Source organism: Phyllostomus discolor, chromosome 4 (assembly GCF_004126475.2).
Source record: "Phyllostomus discolor isolate MPI-MPIP mPhyDis1 chromosome 4, mPhyDis1.pri.v3, whole genome shotgun sequence".
NCBI classification, from domain to species: domain Eukaryota; kingdom Metazoa; phylum Chordata; class Mammalia; order Chiroptera; family Phyllostomidae; genus Phyllostomus; species Phyllostomus discolor.
This window is the reverse complement of record NC_040906.2, coordinates 22,741,945-22,755,661: the sequence shown is the minus strand read 5'-3', so window position 1 is coordinate 22,755,661 and position 13,717 is coordinate 22,741,945. Positions and strand designations below refer to the sequence as shown.

Sequence of the window (13,717 nt, the reverse complement as noted above, 5' to 3'; positions counted from 1 at the left end):
GTGATAGGAAATGACAGTGAAATAAGCAAGCCCCTTGCCTTCAGTGAGACTGTGCCCTAACTGTGGATTGAAGAAAGCAGACAGAAGACCCTGGCTCTTTGTAGCTCCTTCTGCCTGTCTGTCAAATGATCAGTCCCAGCCCCCAGCAGGCAGTAGGAAGAGAAAGGAGAAAAAGATGAAACTCCAATTGGTAGTTTTATTACCTGCAATTGCCTATACTACTTTCTCTCTGTACCCTTGACCTCTGCTCCAGCCAAGAATCCATTCACAATACCCTTCCCCGACTCCCTTTTTTCTTCAGCTCTAAACCTTCCCTTACAATGTCCTATCCTTTCATTGTGTCAGCCCAGCACAAACACCAACTCGCAGCTCGCCGGATGACCTGACTGATGCAGCAAACCCTCTCAGTGGCATGTGATCTTCTGCATATTTTTATTGGCCAACTTGTGTGTGCTGGGTATTATTCTAACTGCCACCAGATAATAAGGTATTAAGAAAATAATTTACCTGCCTTTAAGGAATATGTAAAATCAAAATATTCAACTTGTTTATATAAGCTGTCTATATCATATTTGTGAAAATGCTCGAAACAGCTATTTAATGACAAAAAGGCAAATCATCAGCTGACCCTTGGCAAATGAAAGTCTCAACATTCGTTGCTTGGAGCTGAAGGGGCTGAGTGAGGCTCTAGCACTCCGGCCCTTGCTGTGCCCACGGCCTGGCGGCTCTGCACAAACTGGCCGGGAAACCCCGTAAAGTCGATATAAGTAATTTAATTGCTTCTCAAGTATCAAAAGTCATGGAACCCAGGTCCTAAAGCTGGAAGCGCCTATAAAAATTGCTTAATTCAACCTTTCACCTCACAAATGAGGGAACGTAAGACTTAAGAGGTAAGGTGATGAAGGTGCTTTCTATCCAAATATGACTGTGATTCTCCTTTTCGGAACAGGTGTAGTGCAAAGCCAAAACCTGAATAAAAGCTAGTCCAAATTTGGATGTACTGTATAAAATTGTCATTTACAGTCCACCTGGTCCTGGTGGACTATTATCTGGTGGCTGGTCCACCTGGTTACTGCACAGCTGCTGCTACAGCAGAATCCTGTGGCCTAAACACCGCTGCAGAACCTGAAGGGCACAACTGGGGTGCAGCAAGCATTACAGATGCCATGTATCTTTAACACACTGGTGAACAGGTCTGAGAATAATCCCTATGAGGGTTAAGTTAAAATCCATTAGAAAAGAAAAGGAACTGAGCTTTTATGAAGCCCCGAGAAGTGATAGGGACGGAGGTATTTTAAGAAGTAAGCTGTGCCTCCACTCCTAAGATTTAATGGAGCACATACACTCAGGGAGATGTGTGGAATTTAAGCACAATTCAACATCAGTTAATTCCAAGAGTAAAGGCCCTTCAGTCCGAGCTGCCTTCCACCTCCGCGCTAAAGGAAGCTAGAAAGCCAATTACTCTCACAGCGGGGCCTCTCCCTTACTGCAAGGGCAGAATGTACTGCAAATTCTGTGTGTGCTTTACATGCTAGTAAAACTATAATTGCAGGTGGGAAGACACACGGGTTCTCTTTGTTTCTGCCAACATTTCAGTCTGGTAAGCTCCTCCCTTCTATACCTGCAGAAACAGGGTAGACTCAGTATTTTTAAGCAGAAAAAATATTTGTGATTCTACAGAATTGATGTCTTTGTACAACCCACTGAAAGGGCATGCATTCTTCAAAGAGACAGGTGCTGAAGGTGCGTACCATTTTGGGGAAGCCAAGACCAACCTTTGGTTCAAACTCTGAAGTCCTCTCAGAGAGACCAAAGAAGGCAGAGAGCTCCGAGGGCCACACTTGACTGCTCTAGCACAACCTTACAGAGATCTCATTGCCTGGGGAGGAGCTCTCCAGATCTGATTCCTCTGTGTGGCCACTGGGGGAAGGCTAGTCTAGGACCACCTGGGGGAGTGGAGGGGGTGGGAGGTGGGCCAGGGGGTAGGAGGGAGGGGGAGGTAGATGGAATGAAGCGGTAGGGGAGGAAGCTTTCCCTACCAAGGTGCTGGTCCACCAGGTTACTGCACGGCTGCTGCTACAGCAGAATCCTGTGGCTTAAACACCGCTGCAGAACCTGAAGGGCACAACTGGGGTGCAGCAAGCATTGCTTTTGTGGTTACAGCTGGAGTCTAGTGTCCAGAAATGCAGAATCTTGGTGACACAGAAGAAAGCTACTGGGAGCCATTTGTGAAGAGCCCACATCTCACAGCAACACCAATACTAGTCTTCATACAACTAGGAAAGTTCACATCTCCTCAGCCCTATGTATCATCTTTCTTTTTTTAATGATCTATTAACTTTCTATTTGCCTCTTGCCCCTCAGAAGTTGGGTGTCCAACTTCTGCTGCCTTAACGCCTCAGAACTTTGGTGTCGTTGACCTCAGACGCCACTTGGCCATCCACAGTTCTGCAGATGGTCGTCTTTTGGATGAACTGCATTGAGTTGCTGTTGTCTGGGATGCCGCTAAGATCAAAGTCCTCCCTTTCTTCCAGCAGGTGGTGGTAGGTGGTGATCTCAGTCTCCAGGTTGACCTTGATGTTCAGCAGGACCTCGTACTTCTGGGCTTGGTGCTGCCCCTCTGCCTGGTGTCTGGGTTGGCTCTGACTCCAAGTGCTGCAGGATCCCATGAGGGAAAACTTCCTCATGAAAGGAAGCTTTCCCTCCTTGTCATTCTTCATGATGAGCAGCTCCTCCTTGAGAGCCTCGATCTCTGCCTCCAGCTACAGCTGGATGATACTGGTGTCATCAATGACATTTCGGAGCCCAGTGATGTCATTCTTGGTTGTTTCATGGCCAGCTCATCTCATACTTGACTCTGAAGCCATCAGCAGCAAGAAGGGCATTGCCAGTCTGCATAAAGATGAGGGCATTGTTCACAGAACTTGTGAAGGTCTGAGCCCTCTGGTCCTCGTGGTTTTGAACTAATGCCCCCAGTCTGTGGCCTGGCATCCCTTCTTCTCCAGGTGTTCCCAGATTTTGCTCTCCAGTCTCACATTATCAGCTTCTAGGCTCCTCGTTCTCTCCAGGTAGAAGGCCAGGAGGTCATTCAGGCATTGCCTAGTCTCCTTCCAGCTCTGGACTCCCCCTATGTCTGCCAGATCCCCAGCTATCCCTACATCCAGGCCCCTGGGCCCCTAGCCATCCTGGGCACTGGTGGAATAGGACATGGAGGTGTGGGGGCCCGAGCCCCTGGAGCCTGCAGAGACACTGGCTGCAGTGCTGGCCAGCTGCACGGAGCCCAAGGTTGGTGGAGGAACTGGAGCAGGTGCTGAAGTTTATGTTGTTTGGGAATGAAAGCGAGAGGTCAAGACTCAGGTTACCTCAAGCAGATTCTAAGTGGCTGATACACATTAACTCCTCTAAGCCTCAGGAAAGCCTTTTGGGGAAGGTACTGTTATTCTCCACATCAGAGATGAAGAGCTTCTTGAGGTAAGAACGAGAAGTGACTTGCCCAAGGTCACCTAAGGGAGTCTGCTGTGAGTTAGGAGTGTGGGCAGCCAGGCTCCAGTGCACAACCACTGCCCCACCGCACAACCACTGCCCCACCCAGCCCCTCTGCAATGCCCAAGGTCAGGTATCATTACCGCTTTGGGGACCTTTGCTCCAGGCAGAAACTTCATCCCCTGTCAGCCTCACGCTGGCCTGCTGGTCTCCTGACAGCCATCTTAATTTTGATTTCTATTTAATTTTCCACCTCACAAAGCAGTGCCAGGGAGCGGGAATCTGGTGATGCCATTTGAATATGATTTATTAATCGACAGCTCAAGGAAAGGGAGGGCTTCCTTGCTGCCGCCTGACCTTTGTCTCCGGCATTCCTAATGTTTGCATTGCTGCCCTGACCCTGCAAAGTGACCTGGAATAGCTTGCCCGTCTCCTTGTGTGTGTCCACTTTCAGAGCCCAGCTGCCAGCCTGTGCGCGTCTGTCAATTAGGATCTCAAGGGTTTGGGGTGGGGTCTGCAGGCCTCTGTGGAGCACAGTCTAACCCTAACCTCCAAATTCCTTCTCGTAATTGAGCATTCATTAGTTTGACGGAACAAAAGCAGGCATTCTCTATTATAAAGCAGAGGTCAAAACCAGTGGCTGTGTTTTGTTTGGCCTGCAGAGTGTTCAAATATTGAGAAATTTCACATAAAAATACGGATTTCCGGCTTCTCTTAGAAAACGGGAAGGGATGGCAACTCTGGGGCTGAGTAACAGCTGTCCCCTTTGGAGGGGGACACTCTGGTCTCTCAGCATGGCCTGAAGCCTGACCTTGGCCCTGCTTCAGGCACAGATGCCACTTGCCTGGCCTCTGCAGGAATCTAATCAACTAGACTTGTGTTCCAAAGCCATATCTCCCTCCTTTAAAATGTCAACTGCATCGGGTGGGCAGCCCCTCCCGCTGCGCCTGGCGTACGGGCACAGCTGTCCCTTTTCTGTCCTGTCCCTAGCACCTGACACTGTAGGTGGCGCAGAGTAGATGCTTATCACTTTCTTCTTGCGTGGGTGAATGAATGAATGACTAGCTCTCGGGAAGAAAGTGAATTTGAGTGACAAGAAACCTGTTCAGCCGCTACAGAGGTCCAGGCTCATTAATGCTCCGGCAGCTTCCTGAATGACCGAGGCTGCTGTCTACACCTTTTCTTTACTTGCTCTGCTGCAAAGGCCTTCCCTGCTGTCACAGATGATTTTCAACCTTGCTTAACATTCCAGGAGCAAATGTGTTGATGGTTTAATTGGATTTAGCCAGAAATTAAAATAAAAAACAGCAATAGGAAGACTTGCCCCAGTCAACCTTCGTTTTTTTTCCCTCAGAAAGATGGGGGTGATGTCGTTGAAGGGCAGCAAGTTCCAAATGTCAATGGAATTGCAGCTGCCGTCACATACGGCCCACAGTTTCAGCTGAGGCACGTGCTAATGCTAATGAGGCTGCCACACTTCCCCGTCCCATCGCTGGAGTATTATCAAGGGAATGGACTCTGTGCAAGTGCTAGAGCCTCCGAAGCCCTCAGCACCTGACTAGACAGAGCCTTCTTGCGATCCCTCTGGCCCCTTGAAGACCAACAGCCGCTGCGGTGGGATGGCTGGCAGCAGGCCTCCGGGGGTGAAATCCCGCTGACCATTACGAGGCTGAGCAGACTCATGGGCAGCCTCCTACTGGGAGTCCTCAGCACACAGGCAGAGCTCGGGAGTTTGACCACAACCAGTCAGAATCACTAGTCCTTTTCTGAGAAAACAAGCTGTCTCAACCTCAACAAGGTCACCATGGCTCTGGGCACACAGAATGTGCTTAATAAATGTTTGCTAAGTGAGTACATGAACAGGGAGAGAAAACCCCCAGCCAGGGGTTTGGTGATGGGAAACTGGGTTCGTGTTTCAGGTGCGCAGGTTGGGACGGAGAGTCTATAAGCTCTACCCTCGGTGCAGCTCTAGGCTGGGGACTCTTCCACAGACCCTTTATAACACTTTCATTTCTGAGGAAAGTGAAGCCATCCCATCCTACTCATTCCATGAATGTCTGTTGAGACAATTTATCAAAATAATCCTGAAGCATGCAGACAAAATGTTCTTCAGAAATGTTCAAGTCGGTCATGAGAAATCTCTCCTGCTTGTCTCCGAGACAGAGACGCTGCGGGCTAGGTCACCGAAGGGTCTGAGGCTACCCCAGCCTGAAAGGCCGCCTCCCCCGCCCTCCGCCTGGCTCACACCTCCATTTAGAATCACAGCTTGTAGGAAGCCTTCCCTGACAGCTGAGTTACGAGTGTTCTGGTCCCTGTTGCTGAAAACAAATTAGCCCAAAACCTAGGGGTGTAAGACAATCACTTTATTATGCTTAGGTTCTGCAGGTCAGAGTTCCGGCAGGACAGCGTGGAGATGGCCTGTCTGTGCTCCACGATATCTGTATTCTTATCTGTAGCCCCTGGAGAGCTGGGGGCAGGAATCCTTTGGAGGGATTTCCACACGCACATTCGGTGGTTGGTAATGGCTGTAAGCCAGGACTCTTCACCGCTAGTTAGCATGGTGGCTGATGAACAAGGGAGCGCCCACCTAGGGCACCGTGTTGGAGCTGCATCATTTTATGACCTGGCCTTGGAAGTCACATGGCACCACCTCCATGGTCACAGGCCCATCCAGATCCAGGGAAAGGGAACATAGACACCCCCCACCCCCACCTCTCAATGGGAAGAGTATCAAAGTCAAGTGTAAGAGAGGTGTGTGGGATGAAAGGTACTGTTGTGCCTATCTCCACAAAACAGAACCCGCCACACTTGGTTAGGTGTGTTTCCCAAGTGTCCACATCCACTGACTTAAAAAATGCTTGTCAGCCTCTCTCATCAGACTGTGAACTCAGTGAGAAAAGGGGCTGCGACTCATGCACCTCTGTGAGCTCTGTTCCTAGCACAGTGCCTGGCACACAGAAGGAATCCACACCTGTTGGGAGAACAGAACCGAATAGAAAGGAAGAACCACAAGGGCTCTTGGGGCCCCCTTTCATGCTGGCTGTTGCTGGAGTGAGGGAAGTTTGACCAGGGAAATAGAGTGAGTGTGAGGGGGAAGGATCCAAACACCGCCCCCCCCCCCCCCCGGGGCCAAGGCTGCTCTCTGTGAGTGTACCGTGCACGCAAAGGGAGCATTTGCTTCCTTACGCCTCTCGGGCTGTGCATAGGAAATAACCACAAGAATCGTAACTGACCTCATATTTGTCTTTTCTTGAGCTTTTGAAAATATTTTTCCCCTTTGCATCTCTGTGCCATGAGCACAGCAAACGTGAGATGACCCGAGAGGACATCTGTTTCTTTACGCTCCGACACTCGCTCGAGGAGTTGGAAAACCTCAGCTTCGGTCTTAGTTCAGTCCCTTGGCAGAAGCCGTGCAGCTCTGCTAATTTTCAGTCTTGGGGTTTTTTTTGCCTCTAAAGGGGGTATTAAAAAGGCAGACCTGTCTCTCTCATCAAGTTTTTGGGAATAATGCTTTGCAACTGGTAATGCAAAATACAAATACAAAATGAGATTACGACAGGAAACTGTGGTCCTAAATAACACATTCTTTACAAGTGTCCTTTTAGATAGTGGAGTATAATTCCCTTTCCCAAATTGTGGACTCAGCTTTGTGATTTATTTGAAATGTGTACAATGTGGATAAGTGCAGCTGTCTGCCTTCTGAAGCTTCCCCTGGCTTTCAGGCTCCAGATCCCGCGCACGCCAGCCGTCGTGGGACGAGGACAAGGACATAGCCCATGGAGAGGCCCACGTGGGAGGAGTGGAGGCCTCCCACCAATGACCAGTGCCACCTTGCTGAGTGTGGGGTAGCCCACCTTGGAAGTCAGGCTCTTTCAGGTGTCGCAGTCCTGACCAATACCTAGACTGCACCCCCCTCATGGGCTCCACACCTGAACTGCCCAGCTCAACTGACCCCGAGTTTCTGACCCACAGAAACCGTGGGGCACAATGAAGGCTAGCTTTTAAGTTGCAACATTTGGGGTAATTTGTCATATGGCAACCAATAACTAATACCAACCAACCAGTGGTGTGGCAGACATTTCTGTTTCTCTGAGCACGTGGTAGGTTTTGATCCAAATCCTTTCTTGCCTGTTCCTAGTGACTAACAACAAATTCGTATGTGAAGTGCAGGCTGCGGGGTCCTGCAGGGGAGAGTCCAAGTCCACTGCTGGGTGGATCCAGATGGCTGGATGCCAAAGTAGAAATGGGGGCCAGGTAACTGGACCCCCAGGAAAGCAATTTCCGCATTGACCAAACACTGCTTCGTCCTGGGGCTGTATCCTCATCTTATACGATGCCGTTTACCCCTGCAGGGCCCAGGGTTGGCCTCCGGAATCCCAATCTCAACTGAGCTCTTTCTCTCCTGGAGCACGAGGCTCTCTACCCAACACTCACAACACAGTCACGTTTCCGACCCGGTCTCCCCCACACAGCAGAGACTGCCCTCAGCTAGCCCCACCGTCTGCCGCAGCCTTTGCCTGCCTTCCCCGGTCCTCGCTGCTCTGTGGACCAGGTGTGTGGACACAGCGGGGTGTGGTGCCTGGGTGTGCACACTGTTTCCTCTGCGCAAAGACTACCCAGCTGGTATGAAGAACAATCTGTATCAGCACCTTGTTAATCAACTACTTTAACTCACCCAGCTACCTGGCCCCATCACCAGAACGCCAAAACCCAGTAGTCACGATCAGCAGAACTCCAAAGACTGAGGCCTCTGGGGAGCAGTCCGAAGACCCAGGCTCCAGCCCTGGTGCTTAGCAGTGTCTGTCACTCTGCCCTCCACCCAAGATCTGCAACGTCCTGGGAGGCTGAGCGCGAGGCATGAACTGTTCAGCACCTACCCGAGGTACACCTGCTCTCCAAGGAAACAGCGACTTTCAATTTGCTCTGCTGCCAGCCTGCCCGTCCTTCGGAGGATAAAATTCAATCCCTTGCTTTCCCCTTTGAAAGATCACTTGTTAAAGACCCACTTATTTAAAAGGCATGACTTTTCCACAAATAACTTAACAGTCAGTCCTCTTTCCTAACTCATTAGCTGGGTGGAACAACCCTGGCTAAAGTAGCTAACAGAGATCTAGTGGTGTCTCACTGGAGGCCTCACGCCTGTCTCAGCCCAGGTTACTATGCTCAGGGGCTTCTGAGGGCAGTGACAGCAGCGGTGACACAGGCGCTGGCCACAGTGCAGCACAGGCAAGCTGTCACGCTTTGTTTTTCTGCTTGTTAAATCCGAATGCTCCTAATTAGTTATCCTGCCTGCTAACGCCTGGGTGAACAATAGCACGGAGAGCAGGGGTGCTGAGGCTATGAATACAAGTTCCTCGGGCTCCTGAGGCTTGGGGACTGGTGACCTGGTTGTGGTACTGAGGCGCTGTGATCCCCGTGTGCGTGAAGGTCATCACCTGTTACTCCTCCGGTGAAAGGGCAGCTGCGCTGGGTGCCCACTCAGGCTGGCCTCTGTCTGCCGGCTCTGAATAGCGCCCACAGGGAACAACAGTCTCGGAGTCTGTGTGTGCCGGGGGGGCAGGGCCACGCAAAATAACTTGCATAACTTCCTTGGGAAAGAATTCAGTAAAGTATGTTTTTAAAATGTGGCCTCGAAATGTCTTAAGACATTGCCTTTTGGTGATCATACTCACTATCCAGAAAACACTAGAAAATCTTCAAGGTAGGACCACGATTTGCATTATTTCTTCAGAGGCCAATTCGGACAAACGTTTGGGTCCCACAGAGGACAGCCCCCAAGGTCTGTGGGTGTGGGAGACTAGCGAAAATGTGACGGAGGAGTCAGCCAGCTCTCCCGGACTGTTCGGTGTACCGAAAGTTCGCAGCATCGAACAACTCACCATTATTCCGACATACAAAAAGCAGAGATTGTTTTTTGGTTTTAGAATTCTGTGTGCTGTTATTTTACGGATCAGCATTTCCAATATGTTGTTCAGGGGCTAACGTTAACCTCATTCCTTTGGTTTTCCCTGGGGAGGAAGCTAGTGAGGTTGGGATAGTGTGTGTGTGTGTGTATGTGTGTGTGTGTGTTCACCCCTCTGTCCGTCGGTTCACGGAGTCTGTGCCCCGCTGCTCGGTGTGAGTGTTTACTGTGTTAGCAAGAAAACCCAGCTCAGATCTTGCAGGCAACTCCAGGAAGGTGGTTTGCATTTGGTTTACTCTTCTCCTTTCACGGCTCTTGGGTGCCTTGGGTCCCCCTCTCTGGCATCCTTCCCGCTTCACGTCTCTTCAGCAAGTTCTCCAGGCCCCAGACTTTGCATCTCTTTTTCCTCACTCAGTCTTATCTGTTGAGATCTCTCTCCCTTCAAATGTCATTCTATGTTTTCAATTTATTACTAAGACAAATGAATTTGTGCCAAAATAATGATTTATTCTTCTCAGGCAATATATTTCTATTATTTAGAGTCTGAGTTGCCTTAACCTCAGGGTACAGTCTAGTTTGAAAATTTAGGGAGGGTGAACGATGGGGAGGTAAGTTCTTTGGATTGTCCCACAAGATGGGGGGGTGTTGGGAGGCGAAGGGGCGGGCGGTGGAGGGAATGGGTGGGGAGGGGCTACCCTAACTGGCTGCCTCACCCATGGGATCATCCAGTACCCTTTCTCATGAATCACGCACAAACAGAATCATTCAGTGCTTAACTTACATATGCCCCAAAGGTGAGTAACACCAGAAGCGTTAGTCATTAATATACATTTTAGGGTTTTGTCACAGGAGCACGGGTAGCCAAAATTTAGAAGTTAAATCTGACCTCTCCTTTCAGCAAGTAGCAGGAACTTTAGAAGAATTCTCCTATCATTTACACAGAATGAGGAATGACATATTAAACCAGGGTTCTGATTTGCTCCTTACGAGCAACTGCAATCTCTTGAACATGAACTCACATATACTAATGTATTCTAGTGGTAAAATGTGCAACTTTCTTATCAGTGTTCAAACGGCTCCGGGGCTGGGAGGAAGGAGCCACAGCTCACGGGGGAAGGGGAGGGCTCCTGGGGTAGTGAGAGTGTTCTTCCTGCTGGCTCCCGGGAGTGTCTCTTTTTATTGTGTTCCCATCCCAAAGCTCTTCTGTGGACTGTGATAATGACGGGTAGACTGAAAATGACAGAACACAAATTCTATTCTGCTTCCCCTTCTCAAAGTATCAAACCAGAAGAAAGCTCTTAAAAAGCAGTACCTCAGTTTCCCCATTCAAAACATGCACCGATAGTACTGGAAATATCGGTGGGACACATGGTAAGGTAGCCCCCGTGCTGTGCCCCTGAAACCAACACAAAATAAAACTATTGAAATGAAATGTAATTGAAAAATACAAATTCTTAAACTTGTAAAAGAAAACAAATCTTGAGATTTATAGATTTAAAAACCATGCACCGATACCGGTCCCTTTGTTCATAGACGCTTAGTCACTGCCTGCCAAACCCTTTAGAAGGAACTGCCTGTCAGTTCCAAAAACCCACTGCGTGTTCTCACCTCCTAAATGAAACGTCCTGTTTGTAAGATTTTATTTTCTGTCAATTTACATTCAAAGATTACAGATTTAATAGGATTTTGTAGTCTAGCAATTTTTACTTTGCTGAACAGAAATTCTCCGGCAATGCCAAACCGAAGAGATGACCAACTCAACCCGGTGGACCCCCGAGCTCCTGGGAGCTGGGAAGCCTCTGCCCCCACCTTCTGCCCCCTCCCGTGGCCCTGCTGCTGGGCCAGGAGGGCTGCTTGGCTCTACTTAATGTCCCACGTCACAGTGCTGCCACTGGTGAGTCAGGTCCCGACTTGTGTTTTCAACTACTGCTTTCACGATGTGCTAGTAAAATCCAGTGAGCAGCGCAATCACTGGTGAGATAAATAGATAATTAGGGACTCAGTACCAGCATGAGCTACAAATTTTGCCAATAACTGGCACTCACTGGCCAGTGGGCAGGTGATTACAGCTCCCAGAGCAAGGGAGTGCCCTGTGTGAAGTGGTGTCAGTCTGTGCGAGACATTGACTGACGTCCAAGTGTAGGATCGTAAAGGAGAATGCATGCAAAGAGGCCAGGAAATTCAAATGATGAGAAGGGGAAAAAACCGTCCTGAATGTAACATCAGAAACACTGAAGTAGCTTGAAATCTTTAGCCAAGTTGTTGAGCTAAGTCTATTGGCTAAAACTTTGGGGACTGTTACTTATAAAACTGAAAACACACACACACACACACACACACACACACAGACAAGAAGATTGTAAATATTTTTGTACCAGAATTCTTTCAGCATTATTATTTAAGGTATTATTAATGTTTTGTGTACTGTATTATTTTAAGAGTGTATATACTTAAATTACCAATCCCCCTTGACAATATTTACTAAGTGCTTACCTTTTTTTCTTTTTGGAAAGAAAAATGTCTATTGTTTTGTTTTTTAAATAAAAACTAATGAGAAAAATCAAATTCACTTAAGAGAGATTTGTAGAAAGGAACCAGCCAGCAGGAAGGGCATCTGTATTATCATTGAGATCCCTAACTCTTGGTTACCTGCTTCAGTTACCTAACTCTTACTTCCCCTCCCCTGAAAAATGGATAGACGGAAATGCATGTTTCTATAGCTGTGTTATATGGGAGGAAGGCCTGCCTTTACAGAGAACCCCACTTTAGGAGCGGGGAGGAATAACTTACTCTAAAACCCCCAAGGCTGACATGAAACGGGATGACAAAGCAGCCAGGCGAGGCCGAAGCGGCACAGGACAATACGGGGCTGGCAAGTGGGTCAGTGCCCTGGGCCACGTGCTACCACCACCGTGCTCTGTCACAAGGCAATAGTATTTTTTCCCCTCCGTGTGTTCCTCTCCTTTACCTATTTACTTGCAAGAATAGTTCAGATTCAGAAAACATGCCTGAAATTTACTCAGAAGCCAGGGGTAGATGCCGTGGAGGTGCCCTTCAGTGCTGATAGCCTAGATGAAGACAGATCAAAAGCTAAATCCAATTTAAGCCACCCCAGGCAGGAAAAGCAATTGAATTAAACCTCTTCTAAATATGATAAGTTTGGGGGTTTTAAAGCCAGGCACAAAGCACCAGGCCTTAGAGTAAATGGATGCGGGCAGCTCTCGCCGCCCCGCCCACGGGGAGTTGGATGGGCGGCCGCTTTGCCTCCATCACTTCACTACTGAGGCTGAGAACTGGTTAAGCTGCTTACAGGCTCCGGGGGCTAATGGCCTGGCCCACCAAGACTGAAGTAAGCCGCTTGGCATGTGTGGTGTGACTATTACAAGGAAAAAGACAAGAAGAAGAAGAAAAAAGACAGCAGGGTATAGGAAAGCTTTAAAAAGCGGGTTTTATTATGTCAAATGGACACTACTTTGACACTCTAAAATGAATATGGAATTACTCTGATTCTTTCACTTAATCTGGTATCAGCACTCACTTGTGAAAGGCTTCCTCAAAGAGGACTCACTTTGGGGCCCCCCCATTCTGTTTTCAACCACCTTTACAAGAATGCGAGAATGCATCGTAAACCTGCTTCTCAAGTGATAGTCTGGTCCCCAGACACCGCGATCAGGTAGAGGCCTAGAAAACAGACAAATGCATACGGCCTGTTCACCAATGCTGCCCCTCGAACACCACTGGGCGATCGTAATTAAAAATAGATGCCCTTCCACCCCAGCCAGCACATTACCGCAGTGAGACCGTGCGGTGCCGGGCGACGGGACTGGAAGAGTGGAGGGAGCTGGTGCGCACAAACAGTTTCAATCACCGCACAAGGGGAACGAAAACTCGAGCATTCTCTCAGACTTCTCCAACGAAGTGCTCTAAAACTACTTCTACCACTTAAAATAAATCTCCTATCTCTGGGGAACAAAAAGAACACAAAAGTCTTAACTTTAAACTACTTTTAAGATTTTTTTTAAGTCTTAAAATGACTGAAGGATCTGTACAGCTTCCTCGTTGACCTCATTTCTTCTGGGCAAAACCAGCAGAGAGGAGAACAACAAACAGAAGAACAGGGGGACGGTAGTTGGAGACATTCTGAAAGTTGTCGCAATTATTTTTTTGTAAATAACTGATGAAAGAATCAATAGATATGCCTTCGTTTAGTGTCTTTTTAGGGAGGGAGTTGCTGATTTAAATGATTTAACCAAAGCTTAACATATTCAGAACTTGGGGTTGAACAGACAAATGTCCGTTTTCTTCCTGGCTGCTAACTTGTCAATCATTAAA

At 48.5% G+C, this 13,717-nt stretch overlaps 1 protein-coding gene across 2 annotated transcripts in view; it reads right to left on the bottom strand.

Annotated features, from left to right (window-relative positions):
• Positions 1-13,717, bottom strand: part of PLEKHM3 (pleckstrin homology domain containing M3) — a 171,725-nt gene that overhangs the window by 67,632 nt on the left and 90,376 nt on the right. The gene's annotated exons all lie outside the window — the stretch shown is intronic.